This window comes from Ambystoma mexicanum, chromosome 5p, assembly GCF_040938575.1.
Source record: "Ambystoma mexicanum isolate Mex_15411 chromosome 5p, UKY_AmexF1_1, whole genome shotgun sequence".
NCBI lineage: Eukaryota > Metazoa > Chordata > Amphibia > Caudata > Ambystomatidae > Ambystoma > Ambystoma mexicanum.
Window position 1 is genome coordinate 743,612,691 of NC_090930.1, and position 25,734 is coordinate 743,638,424.

A 25,734-nucleotide genomic window follows, 5' to 3' on the forward strand; every position below is an offset into this window, starting at 1 on the left:
TGATGCATGAGATCTCGATTCTCATTTCTGTTACAACTCTGTCAGGTTGCACCAGCAAGGGGCCCATGGTGTAATGGTTAGCAAAGAACATTACTGAAGGGCCCCTCGGCCAGCCAGAAAGCCAAAATGGAGAGAACGGGCATGAACTGGTTGTGAATGAGCTTCAAAATGCGTTCACAGGTAATTGAACTGGTGATCTCCTCAGTTTATTCACCTGGAACTCCTGTCAATAGCAACAGTCGGCAGCTGGGTTGCCAGACATTTCGTCAAAAAAAATTTGTCGACAGGACATTTGGTCGAAACCATTTGGTCGAAAACCAAATGGTCGAATTGCTTTTGTTTTTTATTTTCACTTTTTTTTTTTGGGGGGGGGGGTTTTGGGGGGGATCCCACCCCCTTTTTTTCTAAAAACCCCTTTTTTTCCCTAAACTACAACCTAAAAAATATATATATAAATAAATAAAAAAATCGACCATTTGGCTTTCGACCAAATTACGTCGACCAAATGTCTTTCGACGAAATGTCCGGACAGCGGCAGCTGGTCTGTGTCAGTAATGGCAATTTGATTTTGCCATTTTCACAACTCCCTAATAAATGAACAAAATGTTCCATTTGTAGGCACAGTTACATGCTATATGCTATGGTATGTATACCATGCGTAATAACCACCATAGGAGGTTCAGAGCACCATCCGCATTCTTACTTACAAAACATGTAAGGAAATAATCAGATCTTTTGCTCTGCAGGAGTCAGGCTTCTTTAAAGCCTGACAAAGCGGCAGAGTGCCATTGTAAACTGAGGCATGATGAAACCATGCCCAAAAACCCAGGCAGGTTAAACCCTTCCACTCATGCCCCTAGGCCCCGAACGGCCAGGTTCTATAGACAGGGCAGCTGGCATGGATTATGGACACTTTTAACATAGGGTGGTTTTTCAACCTTATCTCCTCTGGGAGCAAAGCGCTGGACAGGGTTTCCTGTACGTTTTTGAGGTTTGCAGGGATCTATGTGTGGATGTTTCTTGGTGTGAAAAGCATGACACCTTTTGGGGTGACACCAGGCTCTTCTGGGAGTTAATTTGCATAATCTCTACTTTCTATTTTATGTGACATGGGCTGCAGTTACATTGTTCTGTTAATAGAGGGCAACACACAGGTCATAGTTCCAAACAGGGGTGCACGGTCTGCTTGCTAGCTTACATTTACAGTTCTATTTGGGATTCACCGCCTTTTCATAAACTGAGTACTCTTCCGGAGTATTTCTAACTTATGTAGGTGTTTTGGGGGTGTTACGTGCCTTTGTATGACTGCTGCAAACCACTTGATATTAGACATTGATTGGAAACGACATAAAAAATCCTGACACATATTGTAAGCGGACATAAAATGACCTATATTAGCTAATATAAGTAAACAGACATCACTCCCCCCTCCCCACAAAAAGGGATGTATGCGTACACAAAAAATTAAAATGAAAAACAAGCAACTACTGCAGTTAAAATCTAAAAATGTAAATTCAGTTACATGATCATGACTCGGAAGGGGAAGTTACAAAGTAAAAAAACACAAGGTAGGAGAGAGGTTAGCTTTACATGCCATGAGGGAGGAAGAGGTCTTCCAAGCACTGTTGTGTATGTTGGTCAATCCCTCTGAAACGCAAAAGGAATGTGCACATAGAAATCAAAGCAGAGTCATCCAGAGAGACTATTTAATTCTTTTTTTTTCAAATTCTCGAAAGGAAGCTGCTATCAAATTGAACTATTCATCACAGCCACTGCTAGGAAATTTATGTGCATAAAATGACAATACACCCAAAGGAAAACAAGATATAGCTATAACATGTCGGATTACTAAATTCAGAGTCCAGCCTCCTAACCATTAGACCATGGAACCTAAATACTTACGCAAATGCTGAACTTCATTATGCCAAAACAGAGGCAGTCAGAAACAATATTTAATATTGCTTAATCATATGCCTCAAGAGGAAGAATTTGATCTACATGATCTATAAAGCACAGAGATTGCTATAGCACAACGTCAATCGACAACATTGCTGTGTTTGTATGATATCAGTCAATTGGGACTATGAATCTGTAAAAATTGTAAATGTGCTCTATATTGCCATTTCTGATTCAACGCTCTCAGGTGCATCTCGCAAGGGTTCCATGGTGTAATGGTTAGCACTTTGGACTTTGAATCCAACGATCCGAGTTCAAGTCTCTGTGGAACCATTATCTTGCTCTTACACTCCATTTTCTAATTTCTCAAATTACAATTCAACAGAGTTAATATTCAGAAGTTCAGTCGACTCAGGTAGCCGTTTTCATACTCTCTCTCTCTCTCTGCACGACATTACATTTAAATGCACTTTGGTGCCTGATACCAATACAGTGATGCAACTACATATCGTTAATGTACAATCCCTAAGGTCAATCAGAGTGGGCACCCAGATATCTCTCAGAAAAATTTTCCACAGATGAATAATGTCCAACCTTAACTCTATGAAAAGAAAAATGTACACACTATGTGCAGTAGATTCTCTGCTCACTGGAACATGCAGAAACAACATTGATGTGAAAAGATTGGAAAAAGCCCTATTTTATTAACATTAAAAAATGTTATACAATTATTTTGGTGAATCATATTCACTTTCACAATCATTCCTATGTTTCAAGCAATTTGATGGTCTTATTAAATGTGTAAAAAATGTAATTCTTTGAGCTGACAAACTGTATGGAGAGCAAACTTTTTATAACTTACAAGAGTTATGAGTTCTAGAAAGTAGTGCATTTACTGATCAAGTGCCCTTGTTTAAATGTACTTACTTTATTTGGATCACACCTTTCTCGAAAGAAGAAATAAACTCTAAATTATCAGGAAACAATTCAACTGATTTTAGGGGCCTCCTGGGCTTTGAATGCAAATCGCTGAGATCAAAAGCCAGTTTAATAGCCATTATACCTTGGAGCTTTGGAGATATGAGAGTGGGCAGTTTCTTTGTGGCAAAAGAGAGTCATCCCCAGAAACTATTAATATTCTTTGGTCAAAGAAGACTGCCATCAAAGTGGGCTGTAAAGCAAAGCAAAGCTATTGCTGTTATATCTATCTGCAAATGAAAGGCAACTCTAAAAGAGAAGCAGCCCCAAGGTCCCACCGAGATTTGAACTCGGATCGCTGGATTCAGAGTCCAGAGTGCTAACCATTACACCATGGAACCTACATAATCAGTGGCATGATGCACTTCATTCTGGCAAAACAGAGCACATCAGAGAAAATATGTAATATTCCTATATCATTAGACTCCAGAGGAAGAATTTGATCCAAATGAGGCATGAAGCCAATACTTTGCGATTGCACAGCATCCAACAGCAACAGTGCTGCTTCGATATAATATCAGTAAACGCTTACTATAGGTCAGTAAAAATCTTGACTGTGCCCTATATTCTCATTGCCTTTATGAAGCTCTGCTCAACAAGGGTTCCATTGTGTAAAGGTTAGCACTTTGGACTTTGAATCCAGCGATCCGAGTTCAAGTCTCGGTGGAATCTCTCTCTTGCTCTAACACACTTTGTCTCCTTTTTGTCTTAAATTATAGGCCAAAGATAGTAATATTCATAAGGTTAGTGGTGTAGGGTATTCATTTTCGCTCTCACTCTCTGGCATAACTTTTCATAAAAATCCACTTTTGTGCCTAGCACCTTAACCTTTATGCATTTTTTTTAAATGTATGAACAGTGAGGTCATTCTGAGTCGATGGGCAGATCTGCATCGGAAACATACATAAAAGATTTGAAATTTTCAAACTTAACTCAATGTTAAGAAACATGCTCAATCTGTGACCCAATGGATTCTCTTTTTACTTGAAGATGCAACAACAACATTAATAATACCATTTTGGGAAAAGCAGCTCTATTGTATCGCCATTCTCTTTCAAAATTGTTAAAGGGTTAATCCTATGAAAAGCGACCATATTCAGAATCAATGATATTAATCAAGCGTCTTAACAGTCTTTACATGTTTGTAAAATGAAGGTATCAGTTTGAGATGAAAAATAGAACGAAGAACACACTTTTCTTAATTCACAAAAGGCCTGAGGTGTATAAATACTGTTTGTACCGACCAAGGGCCCATTCGTGAATGTACTTACTTTAGTTGGATCATACCTTTCTTCAAAGAAGACATCCACAATAAACGATAAGGGAAAGGTTCGACTGATGGTAAGCTCTTACAGAGATTTGAATGCAAATTATTGGATTCAACCTCCAGGGTGCTACCATTACACCATGGGTCTTTCACACTACAGAAAGTGGTGGGTTTCATTGTGGCTAAAGAGCGTCATCCATGGAAAATCTTTCTTTTTTCAAATGCACCCAGGGAATAATGCTGTGAAAGTGGGCGACACAGCAGCGTCATTGCTATTAAAACAAGACACTGAGAGGAAAACAAACACAGTAATTCCCAAGGTCCCACCGAGATTTTTGAACTCGGATCGCTGGATTCAGAGTCCAGAGTGCTAACCATTACACCATGGAACCTACATACTTAGTGACATGATGAACGTCATTGCAGCAAAAAAAGAGCCTTTTAGAGAATGTATGCAATATTCTTTTATCTTATGCCTCCAGAGGAAGAATCCTATCCAAATGAGCTGTAAAGCAAAGAGTTTGCTATTGCGCAACAACCAACTAAACAGTTCCACATTTGCATAATATCCGTGGGCTAGGAATATGAGTTTGTTAAAATGATGCATGAGATCTCGATTCTCATTTCTGTTACAACTCTGTCAGGTTGCACCAGCAAGGGGCCCATGGTGTAATGGTTAGCAAAGAACATTACTGAAGGGCCCCTCGGCCAGCCAGAAAGCCAAAATGGAGAGAACGGGCATGAACTGGTTGTGAATGAGCTTCAAAATGCGTTCACAGGTAATTGAACTGGTGATCTCCTCAGTTTATTCACCTGGAACTCCTGTCAATAGCAACAGTCGGCAGCTGGGTTGCCAGACATTTCGTCAAAAAAAAATTGTCGACAGGACATTTGGTCGAAACCATTTGGTCGAAAACCAAATGGTCGAATTGCTTTTGTTTTTTATTTTCATATTTTTTTTTTGGGGGGGGGGTTTGGGGGGTCCCCCCAACCCCCTTTTTTTCTAAAAACCCCTTTTTTTCCCTAAACTACAACTTAAAAAATATATATATAAATAAATAAAAAAATCGACCATTTGGCTTTCGACCAAATTACGTCGACCAAATGTCTTTCGACGAAATGTCCGGACAGCGGCAGCTGGTCTGTGTCAGTAATGGCAATTTGATTTTGCCATTTTCACAACTCCCTAATAAATGAACAAAATGTTGCATTTGTAGGCACAGTTACATGCTATGGTATGTATACCATGCTTAATAACCACCATAGGAGGTTCAGAGCACCATCCGCATTCTTACGTACAAAACATGTAAGGAAATAATCAGATTGTTTGCTCTGCAGGAGTCAGGCTTCTTTAAAGCTTGACAAAGCGGCAGAGTGCCATTGTAAACTGAGGCATGATGAAACCATGCCCAAGAACCCAGGCAGTTTAAACCCTTCCACTCATGCTCCTAGGCCCCCAAACGGCCAGGTTCTATAGACAGGGCAGCTGGCATGGATTATGGACACTTTTAACATAGGGTGGTTTTTCAACCTTATCTCCTCTGGGAGCAAAGCGCTGGACAGGGTTTCCTGTACGTTTTTGAGGTTCGCAGGGATCTATGTGTGGATGTTTCTTGGTGTGAAAAGCATGACACCTTTTGGGGTGACACCAGGCTCTTCTGGGAGTTAATTTGCATAATCTCTACTTTCTATTTTATGTGACATGGGCTGCAGTTACATTGTTCTGTTAATAGAGGGCAACACACAGGTCATAGTTCCAAACAGGGGTGCACGGTCTGCTTGCTAGCTTACATTTACAGTTCTATTTGGGATTCACCGCCTTTTCATAAACTGAGTACTCTTCCGGAGTATTTCTAACTTATGTAGGTGTTTTGGGGGTGTTACGTGCCTTTGTATGACTGCTGCAAACCACTTGATATTAGACATTGATTGGAAACGACATAAAAAATCCTGACACATATTGTAAGCGGACATAAAATGACCTATATTAGCTGATATAAGTAAACAGACATCACTCCCCCCTCCCCACAAAAAGGGATGTATGCGTACACAAAAAATAAAAATGAAAAACAAGCAACTACTGCAGTTAAAATCTAAAAATGTAAATTCAGTTACATGATCATGACTCGGAAGGGGAAGTTAAAAAGTAAAAAAACACAAGGTAGGAGAGAGGTTAGCTTTACATGCCATGAGGGAGGAAGAGGTCTTCCAAGCACTGTTGTGTATGTTGGTCAATCCCTCTGAAACGCAAAAGGAATGTGCACATAGAAATCAAAGCAGAGTCATCCAGAGAGACTATTTAATTTTTTTTTTTCAAATTCTCGAAAGGAAGCTGCTATCAAATTGAACTATTCATCACAGCCACTGCTAGGAAATCTATGTGCATAAAATGACAATACACCCAAAGGAAAACAAAATATAGCTATAACATGTCGGATTACTAAATTCAGAGTCCAGCCTACTAACCATTAGACCATGGAACCTAAATACATACGCAAATGCTGAACTTCATTATGCCAAAACAGAGGCAGTCAGAAACAATATTTAATATTGCTTAATCATATGCCTCAAGAGGAAGAATTTGATCTACATGATCTATAAAGCACAGAGATTGCTATAGCACAACGTCAATCGACAACATTGCTGTGTTTGTATGATATCACTCAATTGGGACTATGAATCTGTAAAAATTGTAAATGTGCTCTATATTGCCATTTCTGATTCAACGCTCTCAGGTGCATCTCGCAAGGTTCCATGGTGTAATGGTTAGCACTTTGGACTTTGAATCCAACGATCCGAGTTCAAGTCTCGATGGAACCATTATCTTGCTCTTACACTCCATTTTCTAATTTCTCAAATTACAATTCAACAGAGTTAATATTCAGAAGTTCAGTCGACTCAGGTAGCCGTTTTCACACTCTCTCTCTCTCTCTCTCTCTCTCTCTCTGCACGACATTACATTTAAATGCACTTTGGTGCCTGATACCAATACAGTGATGCAACTACATATCGTTAATGTACAATCCCTAAGGTCAATCAGAGTGGGCACCCAGATATCTCTCAGAAACATTTTCCACCGATGAATAATGTCCAACCTTAACTCTATGAAAAGAAAAATGTAAACACTATGTGCAGTAGATTCTCTGCTCACTGGAACATGCAGAAACAACATTGATGTGAAAAGATTGGAAAAAGCCCTATTTTATTAACATTAAAAAATGTTATACAATTATTTTGGTGAATCATATTCACTTTCACAATCATTCCTATGTTTCAAGCAATTTGATGGTCTTATTAAATGTGTAAAAAGTGTAATTCTTTGAGCTGACAAACTGTATGGAGAGCAAACTTTTTATAACTTACAAGAGTTATGAGTTCTAGAAAGTAGTGCATTTACTGATCAAGTGCCCTTGTTTAAATGTACTTACTTTATTTGGATCACACCTTTCTGGAAAGAAGAAATAAACTCTAAATTATCAGGAAACAATTCAACTGATTTTAGAGGCCTCCTGGGCTTTGAATGCAAATCGCTGAGATCAAAAGCCAGTTTAATAGCCATTATACCTTGGAGCTTTGGAGATATGAGAGTGGGCAGTTTCTTTGTGGCAAAAGAGAGTCATCCCCAGAAACTATTAATATTCTTTGGTCAAAGAAGACTGCCATCAAAGTGGGCTGTAAAGCAAAGCTATTGCTGTTATATCTATCTGCAAATGAAAGGCAACTCTAAAAGAGAAGCAGCCCCAAGGTCGCTGGATTCAGAGTCCAGAGGGCTAACCATTACACCATGGAACCTACATAATCAGTAGCATGATGCACTTCATTCTGGCAAAACAGAGCACATCAGAGAAAATATGTAATATTCCTATATCATTAGACTCCAGAGGAAGAATTTGATCCAAATGAGGCATGAAGCCAATACTCTGCGATTGCACAGCATCCAACAGCAACAGTGCTGCTTCGATATAATATCAGTAAACGCTTACTATAGGTCAGTAAAAATCTTGACTGTGCCCTATATTCTCACTGCCTTTATGAAGCTCTGCTCACCAAGGGTTCCATGGTGTAATGGTTAGCACTTTGGACTTTGAATCCAGCGATCCTAGTTCAAGTCTCGGTGGAACCTCTCTCTTGCTCAAACACACTTTGTCTCCTTTTTGTCTTAAATTATAGGCCAAAGATAGTAATATTCATAAGGTTAGTGGTGTAGGGTATTCATTTTCGCTCTCACTCTCTGGCATAACTTTTCATAAAAATCCACTTGTGTGCCTAGCACCTTAACCTTTATGCATTTTTTTTAAATGTATGAACAGTGAGGTCATTCTGAGTCGATGGGCAGATCTGCATCGGAAACATACATAAAAGATTTGAAATGTTCAAACTTAACTCAATGTTAAGAAACATGCTCAATCTGTGACCCAATGGATTCTCTTTTCACTTGAAGATGCAGCAACAACATTAATAATACCATTTTGGGAAAAGCAGCTCTATTGTATCGCCATTCTCTTTCAAAATTGTTAAAGGGTTAATCCTATGAAAAGCGACCATATTCAGAATCAATGATATTAATCAAGCGTCTTAACAGTCTTTACATGTTTGTAAAATGAAGGTATCAGTTTGAGATGAAAAATAGAACGAAGAACACACTTTTCTTAATTCACAAAAGGCCTGAGGTGTATAAATACTGTTTGTACCGACCAAGGGCCCATTCGTGAATGTACTTACTTTAGTTGGATCATACCTTTCTTCAAAGAAGACATCCACAATAAACGATAAGGGAAAGGTTCGACTGATGGTAATCTCTTACAGAGATTTGAATGCAAATTATTGGATTCAACCTCCAGGGTGCTACCATTACACCATGGGTCTTTCACACCACAGAAAGTGGTGGGTTTCATTGTGGCTAAAGAGCGTCATCCATGGAAAATCTTTCTTTTTTCAAATGCACCCAGGGAATAATGCTATGAAAGTGGGCGACACAGCAGCGTCATTGCTATTAAAACAAGACACTGAGAGGAAAACAAACACAGTAATTCCCAAGGTCCCACCGAGATTTGAACTCGGATCGCTGGATTCAGAGTCCAGAGTGCTAACCATAACACCATGGAACATACATACTTAGTGACATGATGAACGTCATTGCAGCAAAAAAAGAGCCTTTTAGAGAATGTATGCAATATTCTTTTATCTTATGCCTCCAGAGGAAGAATCCTATCCAAATGAGCTGTAAAGCAAAGAGTTTGCTATTGCGCAACAACCAACTAAACAGTTCCACATTTGCATAATATACGTGGGCTAGGAATATGAGTTTGTTAAAATGATGCATGAGATCTCGATTCTCATTTCTGTTACAACTCTGTCAGGTTGCACCAGCAAGGGGCCCATGGTGTAATGGTTAGCAAAGAACATTACTGAAGGGCCCCTCGGCCAGCCAGAAAGCCAAAATATAGAGAACGGGCATGAACTGGTTGTGAATGAGCTTCAAAATGCATTCACAGGTAATTGAACTGGTGATCTCCTCAGTTTATTCACCTGGAACTCCTGTCAATAGCAACAGTCGGCAGCTGGGTTGCCAGACATTTCGTCGAAAATAATTTGTCGACAGGACATTTGGTCGAAACCATTTGGTCGAAAACCAAATGGTCGAATTGCTTTTGTTTTTTATTTTCATTTTTTTTTTTTGGTGGGGGGGGTTTGGGGGGGTCCCCCCAACCCCCTTTTTTTCTAAAAACCCCTTTTTTTCCCTAAACTACAACCTAAAAAATATATATATAAATAAATAAAAAAATCGACCATTTGGCTTTCGACCAAATTACGTCGACCAAATGTCTTTCGACGAAATGTCCGGACAGCGGCAGCTGGTCTGTGTTAGTAATGGCAATTTGATTTTGCCATTTTCACAACTCCCTAATAAATGAACAAAATGTTCCATTTGTAGGCACAGTTACATGCTATGGTATGTATACCATGCTTAATAACCACCATAGGAGGTTCAGAGCACCATCCGCATTCTTACGTACAAAACACGTAAGGAAATAATCAGATCGTTTGCTCTGCAGGAGTCAGGCTTCTTTAAAGCCTGACAAATCAGCAGAGTGCCATTGTAAACTGAGGCATGAGAAAACCATGCCCAAGAACCCAAGCAGGTTAAACCCTTCCACTCATGTTCCTAGGCCCCGAACAGCCAGGTTCCATAGACAGGGCAGCTGGCATGGATTATGGACACTTTTAACATAGGGTGGTTTTTCAACCTTATCTCCTCTGGGAGCAAAGCGCTGGACAGGGTTTCCTGCACGTTTTTGAGGTTCGCAGGGATCTATGTGTGGATGTTTCTTGGTGTGAAAAGCATGACACCTTTTGGGGTGACACCAGGCTCTTCTGGGAGTTAATTTGCATAATCTCTACTTTCTATTTTATGTGACATGGGCTGCAGTTACATTGTTCTGTTAATAGAGGGCAACACACAGGTCATAGTTCCAAACAGGGGTGCACGGTCTGCTTGCTAGCTTACATTTACAGTTCTATTTGGGATTCACCGCCTTTTCATAAACTGAGTACTCTTCCGGAGTATTTCTAACTTATGTAGGTGTTTTGGGGGTGTTACGTGCCTTTGTATAACTGCTGCAAACCACTTGATATTAGACATTGATTGGAAACGACATAAAAAATACTGACACATATTGTAAGCGGACATAAAATGACCTATATTAGCTAATATAAGTAAACAGACATCACTCCCCCCTCCCCACAAAAAGGGATGTATGCGTACACAAAAAATAAAAATGAAAAACAAGCAACTACTGCAGTTAAAATCTAAAAATGTAAATTCAGTTACATGATCATGACTCGGAAGGGGAAGTTAAAAAGTAAAAAAACACAAGGTAGGAGAGAGGTTAGCTTTACATGCCATGAGGGAGGAAGAGGTCTTCCAAGCACTGTTGTGTATGTTGGTCAATTCCTCTGAAACGCAAAAGGAATGTGCACATAGAAATCAAAGCAGAGTCATCCAGAGAGACTATTTAATTCTTTTTTTTTCAAATTATCGAAAGGAAGCTGCTATCAAATTGAACTATTCATCACAGCCACTGCTAGGAAATCTATGTGCATAAAATGACAATACACCCAAAGGAAAACAAAATCTAGCTATAACATGTCGGATTACTAAATTCAGAGTCCAGCCTACTAACCATTAGACCATGAAACCTAAATACTTACGCAAATGCTGAACTTCATTATGCCAAAACAGAGGCAGTCAGAAACAATATTTAATATTGCTTAATCATATGCCTCAAGAGGAAGAATTTGATCTACATGATCTATAAAGCACAGAGATTGCTATAGCACAACGTCAATCGACAACATTGCTGTGTTTGTATGATATCAGTCAATTGGGACTATGAATCTGTAAAAATTGTAAATGTGCTCTATATTGCCATTTCTGATTCAACGCTCTCAGGTGCATCTCGCAAGGGTTCCATGGTGTAATGGTTAGCACTTTGGACTTTGAATCGTGGAACCATTATCTTGCTCTTACACTCCATTTTCTAATTTCTCAAATTACAATTCAACAGAGTTAATATTCAGAAGTTCAGTCGACTCAGGTAGCCGTTTTCACACTCTCTCTCTCTCTCTCTGCACGACATTACATTTAAATGCACTTTGGTGCCTGATACCAATACAGTGATACAACTACATATCGTTAATGTACAATCCCTAAGGTCAATCAGAGTGGGCACCCAGATATCTCTCAGAAACATTTTCCACAGATGAATAATGTCCAACCTTAACTCTATGAAAAGAAAATGTAGATTCTCTGCTCACTGGAACATGCAGAAACAACATTGATGTGAAAAGATTGGAAAAAGCCCTATTTTATTAACATTAAAAAATGTTATACAATTATTTTGGTGAATCATATTCACTTTCACAATCATTCCTATGTTTCAAGCAATTTGATGGTTTTATTAAATGTGTAAAAAATGTAATTCTTTGAGTTGACAAACTGTATGGAGAGCAAACTTTTTATAACTTACAAGAGTTATGAGTTCTAGAAAGTAGTGCATTTACTGATCAAGTGCCCTTGTTTAAATGTACTTACTTTATTTGGATCACACCTTTCTGGAAAGAAGAAATAAACTCTAAATTATCAGGAAACAATTCAACTGATTTTAGGGGCCTCCTGGGCTTTGAATGCAAATCGCTGAGATCAAAAGCCAGTTTAATAGCCATTATACCTTGGAGCTTTGGAGATATGAGAGTGGGCAGTTTCTTTGTGGCAAAAGAGAGTCATCCCCAGAAACTATTAATATTCTTTGGTCAAAGAAGACTGCCATCAAAGTGGGCTGTAAAGCAAAGCTATTGCTGTTATATCTATCTGCAAATGAAAGGCAACTCTAAAAGAGAAGCAGCCCCAAGGTCCCACCGAGATTTGAACTCGGATCGCTGGATTCAGGGTCCAGAGTGCTAACCATTACACCATGGAACCTACATAATCAGTAGCATGATGCACTTCATTCTGGCAAAACAGAGCACATCAGAGAAAATATGTAATATTCCTATATCATTAGACTCCAGAGGAAGAATTTGATCCAAATGAGGCATGAAGCCAATACTTTGCGATTGCACAGCATCCAACAGCAACAGTGCTGCTTCGATATAATATCAGTAAACGCTTACTATAGGTCAGTAAAAATCTTGACTGTGCCCTATATTCTCATTGCCTTTATGAAGCTCCGCTCAACAAGGGTTCCATGGTGTAATGGTTAGCACTTTGGACTTTGAATCCAGCGATCCGAGTTCAAGTTTCGGTGGAACCTTTCTCTTGCTCTAACACACTTTGTCTCCTTTTTGTCTTAAATTATAGGCCAAAGATAGTAATATTCATAAGGTTAGTGGTGTAGGGTATTCATTTTCGCTCTCACTCTCTGGCATAACTTTTCATAAAAATCCACTTTTGTGCCTAGCACCTTAACCTTTATGCATTTTTTTTAAATGTATGAACAGTGAGGTCATTCTGAGTCGATGGGCAGATCTGCATCGGAAACATACATAAAAGACTTGAAATTTTCAAACTTAACTCAATGTTAAGAAACATGCTCAATCTGTGACCCAATGGATTCTCTTTTTACTTGAAGATGCAGCAACAACATTAATAATACCATTTTGGGAAAAGCAGCTCTATTGTATCGCCATTCTCTTTCAAAATTGTTAAAGGGTTAATCCTATGAAAAGCGACCATATTCAGAATCAATGATATTAATCAAGCGTCTTAACAGTCTTTACATGTTTGTAAAATGAAGGTATCAGTTTGAGATGAAAAATAGAACAAAGAACACACTTTTCCTTAATTCACAAAAGGCCTGAGGTGTATAAATACTGTTTGTACCGACCAAGGGCCCATTCGTGAATGTACTTACTTTAGTTGGATCATACCTTTCTTCAAAGAAGACATCCACAATAAACGATAAGGGAAAGGTTCGACTGATGGTAAGCTCTTACAGAGATTTGAATGCAAATTATTGGATTCAACCTCCAGGGTGCTACCATTACACCATGGGTCTTTCACACCACAGAAAGTGGTGGGTTTCATTGTGGCTAAAGAGCGTCATCCATGGAAAATCTTTCTTTTTTCAAATGCACCCAGGGAATAATGCTATGAAAGTGGGCGACACAGCAGCGTCATTGCTATTAAAACAAGACACTGAGAGGAAAACAAACACAGTAATTCCCAAGGTCCCACTGAGATTTGAACTCGGATCGCTGGATTCAGAGTCCAGAGTGCTAACCATTACACCATGGAACCTACATACTTAGTGACATGATGAACGTCATTGCAGCAAAAAAAGAGCCTTTTAGAGAATGTATGCAATATTCTTTTATCTTATGCCTCCAGAGGAAGAATCCTATCCAAATGAGCTGTAAAGCAAAGAGTTTGCTATTGCGCAACAACCAACTGAACAGTTCCACATTTGCATAATATCCGTGGGCTAGGAATATGAGTTTGTTAAAATGATGCATGAGATCTCGATTCTCATTTCTGTTACAACTCTGTCAGGTTGCACCAGCAAGGGGCCCATGGTGTAATGGTTAGCAAAGAACATTACTGAAGGGCCCCTCGGCCAGCCAGAAAGCCAAAATGGAGAGAACGGGCATGAACTGGTTGTGAATGAGCTTCAAAATGCGTTCACAGGTAATTGAACTGGTGATCTCCTCAGTTTATTCACCTGGAACTCCTGTCAATAGCAACAGTCGGCAGCTGGGTTGCCAGACATTTCGTCGAAAAAAATTTGTCGACAGGACATTTGGTCGAAACCATTTGGTCGAAAACCAAATGGTCGAATTGCTTTTGTTTTTTATTTTCACTTTTTTTTGGGGGGGGGGCTTGGGGGGCTCCCCCCAACCCCCTTTTTTTCTAAAACCCCCTTTTTTTCCCTACTCTACAACTTAAAAAAAATATATATATAAATAAATAAAAAATCGACCATTTGGCTTTCGACCAAATTACGTCGACCAAATGTCTTTCGACGAAATGTCCGGACAGCGGCAGCTGGTCTGTGTCAGTAATGGCAATTTGATTTTGCCATTTTCACAACTCCCTAATAAATGAACAAAATGTTCCATTTGTAGGCACAGTTACATGCTATGGTATGTATACCATGCTTAATAACCAACATAGGAGGTTCAGAGCACCATCCGCATTCTTACGTACAAAACATGTAAGGAAATAATCAGATCTTTTGCTCTGCAGGAGTCAGGCTTCTTTAAAGCCTGACAAAGCGGCAGAGTGCCACTGTAAACTGAGGCATGATGAAACCATGCCCAAGAACCCAGGCAGGTTAAACCCTTCCACTCATGCCCCTAGGCCCCGAACGGCCAGGTTCTATAGACAGGGCAGCTGGCATGGATTATGGACACTTTTAACATAGGGTGGTTTTTCAACCTTATCTCCTCTGGGAGCAAAGCGCTGGACAGGGTTTCCTGTACGTTTTTGAGGTTCGCAGGGATCTATGTGTGGATGTTTCTTGGTGTGAAAAGCATGACACCTTTTGGGGTGACACCAGGCTCTTCTGGGAGTTAATTTGCATAATCTCTACTTTCTATTTTATGTGACATGGGCTGCAGTTACATTGTTCTGTTAATAGAGGGCAACACACAGGTCATAGTTCCAAACATGGGTGCACGGTCTGCTTGCTAGCTTACATTTACAGTTCTATTTTGGATTCACCGCCTTTTCATAAACTGAGTACTCTTCCGGAGTATTTCTAACTTATGTAGGTGTTTTGGGGGTGTTACGTGCCTTTGTATGACTGCTGCAAACCACTTGATATTAGACATTGATTGGAAACGACATAAAAAATCTGACACATATTGTAAGCGGACATAAAATGACCTATATTAGCTAATATAAGTAAACAGACATCATTCCTCCTTCCCCACCAAAAGGGATGTATGCGTACACAAAAAATAAAAATGAAAAACAAGCAACTACTGCAGTTAAAATCTAAAAATGTAAATTCAGTTACATGATCATGACTCGGAAGGGGAAGTTAAAAAGTAAAAAAACACAAGGTAGGAGAGAGTTTAGCTTTACATGCCATGAGGGAGGAAGAGGTCTTCCAAGCACTGTTGTGTATGTTGGTCAATCCCTCTGAAACGCAAAAGGAATGTGCACATAGAAATCAAAGCAGAGTCATCCAGAGAGACTATTTAATTCTTTTTTTTACAAATTCTCGAAAGGAAGCTGCTATCAAATTGAACTATTCATCACAGCCACTGCTAAGAAATCTATGTGCATAAAATGACAATACACCCAAAGGAAAACAAAATATAGCTATAACATGTCGGATTACTAAATTCAGAGTCCAGCCTACTAACCATTAGACCATGGAACATAAATACTTACGCAAATGCTGAACTTCATTATGCCAAAACAGAGGCACTCCATTTTCTAATTTCTCAAATTACAATTCAACAGAGTTAATATTCAGAAGTTCAGTCGACTCAGGTAGCCGTTTTCACACTCTCTCTCTCTATGCACGACATTACATTTAAATGCACTTTGGTGCCTGATACCAATACAGTGATGCAACTACATATCGTTAATGTACAATCCCTAAGGTCAATCAGAGTGGGCACCCAGATATCTCTCAGAAACATTTTCCACAGATGAATAATGTCCAACCTTAACTCTATGAAAAGAAAAATGTACACACTATGTGAAGTAGATTCCCTGCTCACTGGAACATGCAGAAACAACATTGATGTGAAAAGATTGGAAAAAGCCCTATTTTATTAACATTAAAAAATGTTATACAATTATTTTGGTGAATCATATTCACTTTCACAATCATTCCTATGTTTCAAGCAATTTGATGGTCTTATTAAATGTGTAAAAAATGTAATTCTTTGAGCTGACAAACTGTATGGAGAGCAAACTTTTTATAACTTACAAGAGTTATGAGTTCTAGAAAGTAGTGCATTTACTGATCAAGTGCCCTTGTTTAAATGTACTTACTTTATTTGGATCACACCTTTCTGGAAAGAAGAAATAAACTCTAAATTATCAGGAAACAATTCAACTGATTTTAGGGGCCTCCTGGGCTTTGAATGCAAATCGCTGAGATCAAAAGCCAGTTTAATAGCCATTATACCTTGGAGGTTTGGAGATATGAGAGTGGGCAGTTTCTTTGTGGCAAAAGAGAGTCATCCCCAGAAACTATTAATATTCTTTGGTCAAAGAAGACTGCCATCAAAGTGGGCTGTAAAGCAAAGCTATTGCTGTTATATCTATCTGCAAATGAAACGCAACTCTAAAAGAGAAGCAGCCCCAAGGTCCCAACGGGATTTGAACTCGGATCGCTGGATTCAGAATCCAGAGTGCTAACCATTACACCATGGAACCTACATAATCAGTAGCATGATGCACTTCATTCTGGCAAAACAGAGCACATCAGAGAAAATATGTAATATTCCTATGTCATTAGACTCCAGAGGAAGAATTTGATCCAAATGAGGCATGAAGCCAATACTTTGCGATTGCACAGCATCCAACAGCAACAGTGCTGCTTCGATATAATATCAGTAAACGCTTACTATAGGTCGGTAAAAATCTTGACTGTGCCCTATATTCTCATTGCCTTTATGAAGCTCTGCTCAACAAGGGTTCCATGGTGTAATGGTTAGCACTTTGGCCTTTGAATCCAGCGATCCGAGTGATCCGAGTTCAAGTCTCGGTGGAACCTCTCTCTTGCTCTAACACACTTTGTCTCCTTTTTGTCTTAAATTATAGGCCAAAGATCGTAATATTCATAAGGTTAGTGGTGTAGGGTATTCATTTTCGCTCTCACTCTCTGGCATAACTTTTCATAAAAATCCACTTTTGTGCCTAGCACCTTAACCTTTATGCATTTTTTTTAAATGTATGAACAGTGAGGTCATTCTGAGTCGATGGGCAGATCTGCATCGGAAACATACATAAAAGATTTGAAATGTTCAAACTTAACTCAATGTTAAGAAACATGCTCAATCTGTGACCCAATGGATTCTCTTTTTACTTGAAGATGCAGCAACAACATTAATAATACCATTTTGGGAAAAGCAGCTCTATTGTATCGCCATTCTCTTTCTAAATTGTTAAAGGGTTAATCCTATGAAAAGCGACCATATTCAGAATCAATGATATTAATCAAGCGTCTTAACAGTCTTTACATGTTTGTAAAATGAAGGTATCAGTTTGAGATGAAAAATAGAACGAAGAACACACTTTTCTTAATTCACAAAAGGCCTGAGGTGTATAAATACTGTTTGTACCGACCAAGGGCCCATTCGTGAATGTACTTACTTTAGTTGGATCATACCTTTCTTCAAAGAAGACATCCACAATAAACGATAAGGGAAAGGTTCGACTGATGGTAAGCTCTTACAGAGATTTGAATGCAAATTATTGGATTCAACCTCCAGGGTGCTACCATTACACCATGGGTCTTTCACACCACAGAAAGTGGTGGGTTTCATTGTGGCTAAAGAGCGTCATCCATGGAAAATCTTTCTTTTTTCAAATGTACCCAGGGAATAATGCTATGAAAGTGGGCGACACAGCAGCGTCATTGCTATTAAAACAAGACACTGAGAGGAAAACAAACACAGTAATTCCCAAGGTCCCACCGAGATTTGAACTCGGATCGCTGGATTCAGAGTCCAGAGTGCTAACCATTACACCATGGAACCTACATACTTAGTGACATGATGAACGTCATTGCAGCAAAAAAAGAGCCTTTTAGAGAATGTATGCAATATTCTTTTATCTTATGCCTCCAGAGGAAGAATCCTATCCAAATGAGCTGTAAAGCAAAGAGTTTGCTATTGCGCAACAACCGACTAAACAGTTCCACATTTGCATAATATCCGTGGGCTAGGAATATGAGTTTGTTAAAATGATGCATGAGATCTCGATTCTCATTTCTGTTACAACTCTGTCAGGTGGCACCAGCAAGGGGCCCATGGTGTAATGGTTAGCAAAGAACATTACTGAAGGGCCCCTCGGCCAGCCAGAAAGCCAAAATGGAGAGAACGGGCATGAACTGGTTGTGAATGAGCTTCAAAATGCGTTCACAGGTAATTGAACTGGTGATCTCCTCAGTTTATTCACCTAGAACTCCTGTCAATAGCAACAGTCGGCAGCTGGGTTGCCAGACATTTCGTCGAAAAAAATTTGTCGACAGGACATTTGGTCAAAACCATTTGATCGAAAACCAAATGGTCGAATTGCTTTTGTTTTTTATTTTCACTTTTTTTTTTGGGGGGGGAGTTTGGGGGGGTCCCCCCATCCCCCTTTTTTTCTAAAAACCCCTTTTTTTCCCTAAACTACAACCTAAAAAATATATATATAAATAAATAAAAAAATCGACCATTTGGCTTTCGACCAAATTACGTCGACCAAATGTCTTTCGACGAAATGTCCGGACAGCGGCAGCTGGTCTGTGTCAGTAATGGCAATTTGATTTTGCCATTTTCACAACTCCCTAATAAATGAACAAAATGTTCCATTTGTAGGCACAGTTACATGCTATGGTATGTATACCATGCTTAATAACCACCATAGGAGGTTCAGAGCACCATCCGCATTCTTACGTACAAAACATGTAAGGAAATAATCAGATCTTTTGCTCTGCAGGAGTCAGGCTTCTTTAAAGCCTGACAAAGCGGCAGAGTGCATTGTAAACTGAGGCATGATGAAACCATGCCCAAGAACCCAGGCAGGTTAAACCCTTCCACTCATGCCCCTAGGCCCCGAATGGCCACGAACGGCCAGGTTCTATAGACAGGGCGGCTGGCATGGATTATGGACACTTTTAACATAGGGTGGTTTTTCAACCTTATCTCCTCTGGGAGCAAAGCGCTGGACAGGGTTTCCTGTACGTTTTTGAGGTTCGCAGGGATCTATGTGTGGATGTTTCTTGGTGTGAAAAGCATGACACCTTTTGGGGTGACACCAGGCTCTTCTGGGAGTTAATTTGCATAATCTCTACTTTCTATTTTATGTGACATGGGCTGCAGTTACATTGTTCTGTTAATAGAGGGCAACACACAGGTCATAGTTCCAAACAGGGGTGCACGGTCTGCTTGCTAGCTTACATTTACAGTTCTATTTGGGATTCACCGCCTTTTCATAAACTGAGTACTCTTCCGGAGTATTTCTAACTTATGTAGGTGTTTTCGGGGTGTTACGTGCCTTTGTATGACTGCTGCAAACCACTTGATATTAGACATTGATTGGAAACGACATAAAAAATCCTGACACATATTGTAAGCGGACATAAAATGACCTATATTAGCTAATATAAGTAAACAGACATCACTCCCCCCTCCCCACAAAAAGGGATGTATGCGTACACAAAAAATAAAAATGAAAAACAAGCAACTACTGCAGTTAAAATCTAAAAATGTAAATTCAGTTACATGATCATGACTCGGAAGGGGAAGTTAAAAAGTAAAAAAACACAAGGTAGGAGAGAGGTTAGCTTTACATGCCATGAGGGAGGAAGAGGTCTTCCAAGCACTGTTGTGTATGTTGGTCAATCCCTCTGAAACGCAAAAGGAATGTGCACATAGAAATCAAAGCAGAGTCATCCAGAGAGACTATTTAATTCTTTTTTTTTCAAATTCTCGAAAGGAAGCTGCTATCAAATTGAACTATTCATCACAGCCACTGCTAGGAAATCTATGTGCATAAAATGACAATACACCCAAAGGAAAACAAAATATAGCTATAACATGTCGGATTACTAAATTCAGAGTCCAGCCTACTAACCATTAGACCATGGAACCTAAATACTTACGCAAATGCTGAACTTCATTATGCCAAAACAGAGGCAGTCAGAAACAATATTTAATATTGCTTAATCATATGCCTCAAGAGGAAGAATTTGATCTACATGATCTATAAAGCACAGAGATTGCTATAGCACAACGTCAATCGACAACATTGCTGTGTTTGTATGATATCAGTCAATTGGGACTATGAATCTGTAAAAATTGTAAATGTGCTCTATATTGCCATTTCTGATTCAACACTCTCAGGTGCATCTCGCAAGGGTTCCATGGTGTAATGGTTAGCACTTTGGACTTTGAATCCAACAATCAAGTCTCGGTGGAACCATTATCTTGCTCTTACACTCCATTTTCTAATTTCTCAAATTACAATTCAACAGAGTTAATATTCAGAAGTTCAGTCGACTCAGGTAGCCATTTTCACACTCTCTCTCTCTCTCTGCACGACATTACATTTAAATGCACTTTGGTGCCTGATACCAATACAGTGATGCAACTACATATCGTTAATGTACAATCCCTAAGGTCAATCCGAGTGGGCACCCAGATATCTCTCAGAAACATTTTCCACAGATGAATAATGTCCAACCTTAACTCTATGAAAAGAAAAATGTACACACTATGTGCAGTAGATTCTCTGCTCACTGGAACATGCAGAAACAACATTGATGTGAAAAGATTGGAAAAAGCCCTATTTTATTAACATTAAAAAATGTTATACAATTATTTTGGTGAATCATATTCACTTTCACAATCATTCCTATGTTTCAAGCAATTTGATGGTTTTATTAAATGTGTAAAAAATGTAATTCTTTGAGCTGACAAACTGTATGGAGAGCAAACTTTTTATAACTTACAAGAGTTATGAGTTCTAGAAAGTAGTGCATTTACTGATCAAGTGCCCTTGTTTAAATGTACTTACTTTATTTGGATCACACCTTTCTGGAAAGAAGAAATAAACTCTAAATTATCAGGAAACAATTCAACTGATTTTAGGGGCCTCCTGGGCTTTGAATGCAAATCGCTGAGATCAAAAGCCAGTTTAATAGCCATTATACCTTGGAGGTTTGGAGATATGAGAGTGGGCAGTTTCTTTGTGGCAAAAGAGAGTCATCCCCAGAAACTATTAATATTCTTTGGTCAAAGAAGACTGCCATCAAAGTGGGCTGTAAAGCAAAGCTATTGCTGTTATATCTATCTGCAAATGAAAGGCAACTCTAAAAGAGAAGCAGCCCCAAGGTCCCAACGGGATTTGAACTCGGATCGCTGGATTCAGAATCCAGAGTGCTAACCATTACACCATGGAACCTACATAATCAGTAGCATGATGCACTTCATTCTGGCAAAACAGAGCACATCAGAGAAAATATGTAATATTCCTATGTCATTAGACTCCAGAGGAAGAATTTGATCCAAATGAGGCATGAAGCCAATACTTTGCGATTGCACAGCATCCAACAGCAACAGTGCTGCTTCGATATAATATCAGTAAACGCTTACTATAGGTCGGTAAAAATCTTGACTGTGCCCTATATTCTCATTGCCTTTATGAAGCTCTGCTCAACAAGGGTTCCATGGTGTAATGGTTAGCACTTTGGCCTTTGAATCCAGCGATCCGAGTGATCCGAGTTCAAGTCTCGGTGGAACCTCTCTCTTGCTCTAACACACTTTGTCTCCTTTTTGTCTTAAATTATAGGCCAAAGATCGTAATATTCATAAGGTTAGTGGTGTAGGGTATTCATTTTCGCTCTCACTCTCTGGCATAACTTTTCATAAAAATCCACTTTTGTGCCTAGCACCTTAACCTTTATGCATTTTTTTTAAATGTATGAACAGTGAGGTCATTCTGAGTCGATGGGCAGATCTGCATCGGAAACATACATAAAAGATTTGAAATGTTCAAACTTAACTCAATGTTAAGAAACATGCTCAATCTGTGACCCAATGGATTCTCTTTTTACTTGAAGATGCAGCAACAACATTAATAATACCATTTTGGGAAAAGCAGCTCTATTGTATCGCCATTCTCTTTCTAAATTGTTAAAGGGTTAATCCTATGAAAAGCGACCATATTCAGAATCAATGATATTAATCAAGCGTCTTAACAGTCTTTACATGTTTGTAAAATGAAGGTATCAGTTTGAGATGAAAAATAGAACGAAGAACACACTTTTCTTAATTCACAAAAGGCCTGAGGTGTATAAATACTGTTTGTACCGACCAAGGGCCCATTCGTGAATGTACTTACTTTAGTTAGATCATACCTTTCTTCAAAGAAGACATCCACAATAAACGATAAGGGAAAGGTTCGACTGATGGTAAGCTCTTAATGAGATTTTAATGCAAATTATTGGATTCAACCTCCAGGGTGCTACCATTACACCATGGGTCTTTCACACCACAGAAAGTGGTGGGTTTCATTGTGGCTAAAGAGCGTCATCCATGGAAAATCTTTCTTTTTTCAAATGCACCCAGGGAATAATGCTATGAAAGTGGGCGACACAGCAGCGTCATTGCTATTAAAACAAGACACTGAGAGGAAAACAAACACAGTAATTCCCAAGGTCCCAACGAGATTTGAATTTGGATCGCTGGATTCAGAGTCCAGAGTGCTAACCATAACACCATGGAACCTACATACTTAGCGACATGATGAACGTCATTGCAGCAAAAAAAGAGCCTTTTAGAGAATGTATGCAATATTCTTTTATCTTATGCCTCCAGAGGAAGAATCCTATCCAAATGAGCTGTAAAGCAAAGAGTTTGCTATTGCGCAACAACCAACTAAACAGTTCCACATTTGCATAATATCCGTGGGCTAGGAATATGAGTTTGTTAAAATGATGCATGAGATCTCGATTCTCATTTCTGTTACAACTCTGTCAGGTGGCACCAGCAAGGGGCCCATGGTGTAATAGTTAGCAAAGAACATTACTGAAGGGCCCCTCGGCCAGCCAGAAAGCCAAAATGGAGAGAACGGGCATGAACTGGTTGTGAATGAGCTTCAAAATGCGTTCACAGGCAATTGAACTGGTGATCTCCTCAGTTTATTCACCTAGAACTCCTGTCAATAGCAACAGTCGGCAGCTGGGTTGCCAGACATTTCGTTGAAAAAAATTTGTCGACAGGACATTTGGTCGAAACCATTTGATCGAAAACCAAATGGTCGAATTGCTTTTGTTTTTTATTTTCACTTTTTTTTTGGGGGGGGGGTTTGGGGGGGTCCCCCATCCCCCTTTTTTTCTAAAAACCCCTTTTTTTCCCTAAACTACAACCTAAAAAATATATATATAAATAAATAAAAAAATCGACCATTTGGCTTTCGACCAAATTACATCGACCAAATGTCTTTCGACGAAATGTCCGGACAGCGGCAGCTGGTCTGTGTCAGTAATGGCAATTTGATTTTGCCATTTTCACAACTCCCTAATAAATGAACAAAATGTTCCATTTGTAGGCACAGTTACATGCTATGGTATGTATACCATGCTTAATAACCACCATAGGAGGTTCAGAGCACCATCCGCATTCTTACGTACAAAACATGTAAGGAAATAATCAGATCTTTTGCTCTGCAGGAGTCAGGCTTCTTTAAAGCCTGACAAAGCGGCAGAGTGCCATTGTAAACTGAGGCATGATGAAACCATGCCCAAGAACCCAGGCAGGTTAAACCCTTCCACTCATGCCCCTAGGCCCCGAATGGCCACGAACGGCCAGGTTCTATAGACAGGGCAGCTGGCATGGATTATGGACACTTTTAACATAGGGTGGTTTTTCAACCTTATCTCCTCTGGGAGCAAAGCGCTGGACAGGGTTTCCTGTACGTTTCTGAGGTTTGCAGGGATCTATGTGTGGATGTTTCTTGGTGTGAAAAGCATGACACCTTTTGGGGTGACACCAGGCTCTTCTGGGAGTTAATTTGCAGAATCTCTACTTTCTATTTTATGTGACATGGGCTGCAGTTACATTGTTCTGTTAATAGAGGGCAACACACAGGTCATAGTTCCAAACAGGGGTGCACGGTCTGCTTGCTAGCTTACATTTACAGTTCTATTTGGGATTCACCGCCTTTTCATAAACTGAGTACTCTTCCGGAGTATTTCTAACTTATTTAGGTGTTTTGGGGGTGTTACGTGCCTTTGTATGACTGCTGCAAACCACTTGATATTGGACATTGATTGGAAACGACATAAAAAATCCTGACACATATTGTAAGCGGACATAAAATGACCTATATTAGCTAATATAAGTAAACAGACATCACTCCCCCCTCCCCACAAAAAGGGATGTATGCGTACACAAAAAATAAAAATGAAAAACAAGCAACTACTGCAGTTAAAATCTAAAAATGTAAATTCAGTTACATGATCATGACTCGGAAGGGGAAGTTAAAAAGTAATAAAACACAAGGTAGGAGAGAGGTTAGCTTTACATGCCATGAGGGAGGAAGAGGTCTTCCAAGCACTGTTGTGTATGTTGGTCAATCCCTCTGAAACGCAAAAGGAATGTGCACATAGAAATCAAAGCAGAGTCATCCAGAGAGACTATTTAATTCTTTTTTTTTCAAATTCTCGAAAGGAAGCTGCTATCAAATTGAACTATTCATCACAGCCACTGCTAGGAAATCTATGTGCATAAAATGACAATACACCCAAAGGAAAACAAAATATAGCTATAACATGTCGGATTACTAAATTCAGAGTCCAGCCTACTAACCATTAGACCATGGAACCTAAATACTTACGCAAATGCTGAACTTCATTATGCCAAAACAGAGGCAGTCAGAAACAATATTTAATATTGCTTAATCATATGCCTCAAGAGGAAGAATTTGATCTACATGATCTATAAAGCACAGAGATTGCTATAGCACAACGTCAATCGACAACATTGCTGTGTTTGTATGATATCAGTCAATTGGGACTATGAATCTGTAAAAATTGTAAATGTGCTCTATATTGCCATTTCTGATTCAACGCTCTCAGGTGCATCTCGCAAGGGTTCCATGGTGTAATGGTTAGCACTTTGGACTTTGAATCCAACGATCCGAGTTCAAGTCTCGGTGGAACCATTATCTTGCTCTTACACTCCATTTTCTAATTTCTCAAATTACAATTCAACAGAGTTAATATTCAGAAGTTCAGTCGACTCAGGTAGCCGTTTTCACACTCTCTCTCTCTCTGCACGACTTTACATTTAAATGCACTTTGGTGCCTGATACCAATACAGTGATGCAACTACATATCGTTAATGTACAATCCCTAAGG

General features: G+C 39.3%; 14 non-coding genes across 14 annotated transcripts; 7 read left to right on the top strand and 7 right to left on the bottom strand.

Annotated features, from left to right (window-relative positions):
• The first annotated feature begins 2,157 nt into the window (after positions 1–2,157).
• Positions 2,158–2,229, top strand: TRNAQ-UUG (transfer RNA glutamine (anticodon UUG)). Its single transcript has one exon. It is a non-coding gene; the product is annotated as a tRNA-Gln (tRNA).
• Positions 2,230–3,143: 914 nt separating this feature from the next.
• Positions 3,144–3,215, bottom strand: TRNAQ-CUG (transfer RNA glutamine (anticodon CUG)). Its single transcript has one exon. It is a non-coding gene; the product is annotated as a tRNA-Gln (tRNA).
• Positions 3,216–4,459: 1,244 nt separating this feature from the next.
• On the bottom strand, positions 4,460–4,533 carry TRNAQ-CUG (transfer RNA glutamine (anticodon CUG)). Its single transcript has one exon. It is a non-coding gene; the product is annotated as a tRNA-Gln (tRNA).
• A 2,356-nt stretch (positions 4,534–6,889) lies between these two features.
• TRNAQ-UUG (transfer RNA glutamine (anticodon UUG)) lies at positions 6,890–6,961 on the top strand. The gene has a single exon. It is a non-coding gene; the product is annotated as a tRNA-Gln (tRNA).
• Positions 6,962–8,192: 1,231 nt separating this feature from the next.
• TRNAQ-UUG (transfer RNA glutamine (anticodon UUG)) lies at positions 8,193–8,264 on the top strand. Its single transcript has one exon. It is a non-coding gene; the product is annotated as a tRNA-Gln (tRNA).
• A 4,287-nt stretch (positions 8,265–12,551) lies between these two features.
• TRNAQ-CUG (transfer RNA glutamine (anticodon CUG)) lies at positions 12,552–12,623 on the bottom strand. Its single transcript has one exon. It is a non-coding gene; the product is annotated as a tRNA-Gln (tRNA).
• Positions 12,624–12,882: 259 nt separating this feature from the next.
• Positions 12,883–12,954, top strand: TRNAQ-UUG (transfer RNA glutamine (anticodon UUG)). Its single transcript has one exon. It is a non-coding gene; the product is annotated as a tRNA-Gln (tRNA).
• Positions 12,955–13,868: 914 nt separating this feature from the next.
• Positions 13,869–13,940, bottom strand: TRNAQ-CUG (transfer RNA glutamine (anticodon CUG)). The gene has a single exon. It is a non-coding gene; the product is annotated as a tRNA-Gln (tRNA).
• A 3,027-nt stretch (positions 13,941–16,967) lies between these two features.
• On the bottom strand, positions 16,968–17,039 carry TRNAQ-CUG (transfer RNA glutamine (anticodon CUG)). The gene has a single exon. It is a non-coding gene; the product is annotated as a tRNA-Gln (tRNA).
• Positions 17,040–17,298: 259 nt separating this feature from the next.
• Positions 17,299–17,379, top strand: TRNAQ-UUG (transfer RNA glutamine (anticodon UUG)). Its single transcript has one exon. It is a non-coding gene; the product is annotated as a tRNA-Gln (tRNA).
• A 913-nt stretch (positions 17,380–18,292) lies between these two features.
• TRNAQ-CUG (transfer RNA glutamine (anticodon CUG)) lies at positions 18,293–18,364 on the bottom strand. The gene has a single exon. It is a non-coding gene; the product is annotated as a tRNA-Gln (tRNA).
• Positions 18,365–21,704: 3,340 nt separating this feature from the next.
• TRNAQ-CUG (transfer RNA glutamine (anticodon CUG)) lies at positions 21,705–21,776 on the bottom strand. The gene has a single exon. It is a non-coding gene; the product is annotated as a tRNA-Gln (tRNA).
• A 259-nt stretch (positions 21,777–22,035) lies between these two features.
• TRNAQ-UUG (transfer RNA glutamine (anticodon UUG)) lies at positions 22,036–22,116 on the top strand. Its single transcript has one exon. It is a non-coding gene; the product is annotated as a tRNA-Gln (tRNA).
• Positions 22,117–25,466: 3,350 nt separating this feature from the next.
• TRNAQ-UUG (transfer RNA glutamine (anticodon UUG)) lies at positions 25,467–25,538 on the top strand. The gene has a single exon. It is a non-coding gene; the product is annotated as a tRNA-Gln (tRNA).
• Positions 25,539–25,734: the final 196 nt, after the last annotated feature.